At 48.6% G+C, this 2625-nt stretch overlaps 1 long non-coding RNA gene across 3 annotated transcripts; it reads right to left on the reverse strand.

The window, feature by feature from the left end:
• Positions 1 to 343: 343 nt before the first annotated feature.
• On the reverse strand, positions 344 to 2452 carry LOC127916975 (uncharacterized). 3 transcript variants are annotated; one of them, XR_008096799.1, is made up of 6 exons: positions 2322 to 2452; positions 1933 to 1981; positions 1751 to 1884; positions 906 to 1261; positions 564 to 710; positions 344 to 515 (listed from the first exon to the last, which is right to left on the reverse strand). It is a non-coding gene; the product is annotated as an uncharacterized LOC127916975 (long non-coding RNA). The 3 variants fall into 3 exon arrangements; XR_008096800.1 differs by lacking the exons at positions 564 to 710; positions 1751 to 1884 and having other exon boundaries at positions 759 to 1297; XR_008096801.1 differs by lacking the exons at positions 564 to 710; positions 1933 to 1981; positions 2322 to 2452 and adding an exon at positions 1994 to 2084 and having other exon boundaries at positions 759 to 1261; positions 1751 to 1848.
• Positions 2453 to 2625: the final 173 nt, after the last annotated feature.

Raw genomic sequence — 2625 nt, forward strand, 5'->3', positions numbered from 1 at the left:
CACATACACACTAACACACAGTCACACCTCCCCCATGTACCTTACCTGACACATACACACTAACACACAGTCACACCTCCCCCATGTACCTTACCTGACACATACACACTCAACACACAGTCACACCTCCCCATGTACCTTACCTGTCACATACACACTAACACAGAGTCACACCTCCCCCATGTACCTTACCTGACACATACACACTAACACACAGTCACACCTCCCCCATGTATCTTACCTGTCACATACACACTAACACAGAGTCACACCTCCCCATGTACCTTACCTGACACATACACACTAACACACAGTCACACCTCCCCATGTACCTTACCTGACACATACACACTAACACAGAGTCACACCTCCCCCATGTACCTTACCTGTCACATACACACTAACACAGAGTCACACCTCCCCCATGTACCTTACCTGACACATACACACTAACACACAGTCACACCTCCCCCATGTACCTTACCTGTCACATACACACTAACACAGAGTCACACCTCCCCATGTACCTTACCTGACACATACACACTAACACACAGTCACACCTCCCCCATGTACCTTACCTGACACATACACACTAACACACAGTCACACCTCCCCCATGTACCTTACCTGACACATACACACTAACACACAGTCACACCTCCCCCATGTACCTTACCTGTCACATACACACTAACACACAGTCACACCTCCCCATGTACCTTACCTGACACATACACACTAACACAGAGTCACACCTCCCCCATGTACCTTACCTGACACATACACACTAACACACAGTCACACCTCCCCCATGTACCTTACCTGTCACATACACACTAACACAGAGTCACACCTCCCCCATGTACCTTACCTGACACATACACACTAACACACAGTCACACCTCCCCCATGTACCTTACCTGACACATACACACTAACACAGAGTCACACCTCCCCCATGTACCTTACCTGACACATACACACTAACACACAGTCACACCTCCCCCATGTACCTTACCTGACACATACACACTAACACACAGTCACACCTCCCCCATGTACCTTACCTGTCACATACACACTAACACACAGTCACACCTCCCCCATGTACCTTACCTGACACATACACACTAACACACAGTCACACCTCCCCCATGTACCTTACCTGACACATACACACTAACACAGAGTCACACCTCCCCCATGTACCTTACCTGACACATACACACTAACACACAGTCACACCTCCCCCATGTACCTTACCTGTCACATACACACTAACACAGAGTCACACCTCCCCATGTACCTTACCTGACACATACACACTAACACACAGTCACACCTCCCCCATGTACCTTACCTGACACATACACACTAACACACAGTCACACCTCCCCCATGTACCTTACCTGTCACATACACACTAACACAGAGTCACACCTCCCCCATGTACCTTACCTGACACATACACACTAACACACAGTCACACCTCCCCCATGTACCTTACCTGACACATACACACTAACACAGAGTCACACCTCCCCCATGTACCTTACCTGACACACATACACACTAACACACAGTCACACCTCCCCCATGTACCTTACCTGATCACATACACACTAACACACAGTCACACCTCCCCATGTACCTTACCTGACACATACACACTAACACAGAGTCACACCTCCCCATGTACCTTACCTGACACATACACACTAACACACAGTCACACCTCCCCATGTACCTTACCTGTCACATACACACTAACACAGAGTCACACCTCCCCCATGTACCTTACCTGACACATACACACTAACACACAGTCACACCTCCCCCATGTACCTTACCTGTCACATACACACTAACACAGAGTCACACCTCCCCATGTACCTTACCTGACACATACACACTAACACAGAGTCACACCTCCCCCATGTACCTTACCTGACACATACACACTAACACACAGTCACACCTCCCCATGTACCTTACCTGTCACATACACACTAACACAGAGTCACACCTCCCCCATGTACCTTACCTGACACATACACACTAACACACAGTCACACCTCCCCATGTACCTTACCTGACACATACACACTAACACACAGTCACACCTCCCCCATGTACCTTACCTGACACATACACACTAACACAGAGTCACACCTCCCCCATGTACCTTACCTGTCACATACACACTAACACAGAGTCACACCTCCCCATGTACCTTACCTGACACATACACACTAACACACAGTCACACCTCCCCCATGTACCTTACCTGTCACATACACACTAACACAGAGTCACACCTCCCCCATGTACCTTACCTGTCACATACACACTAACACAGAGTCACACCTCCCCCATGTACCTTACCTGACACATACACACTAACACACAGTCACACCTCCCCCATGTACCTTACCTGACACATACACACTAACACAGAGTCACACCTCCCCATGTACCTTACCTGACACATACACACTAACACACAGTCACACCTCCCCCATGTACCTTACCTGACACATACACACTAACACACAGTCACACCTCCCCCATGTACCTTACCTGACACATACACACTAACACAGAGTCACACCTCCCCATGTA

Source organism: Oncorhynchus keta, unplaced genomic scaffold (assembly GCF_023373465.1).
Source record: "Oncorhynchus keta strain PuntledgeMale-10-30-2019 unplaced genomic scaffold, Oket_V2 Un_contig_10424_pilon_pilon, whole genome shotgun sequence".
NCBI lineage: Eukaryota > Metazoa > Chordata > Actinopteri > Salmoniformes > Salmonidae > Oncorhynchus > Oncorhynchus keta.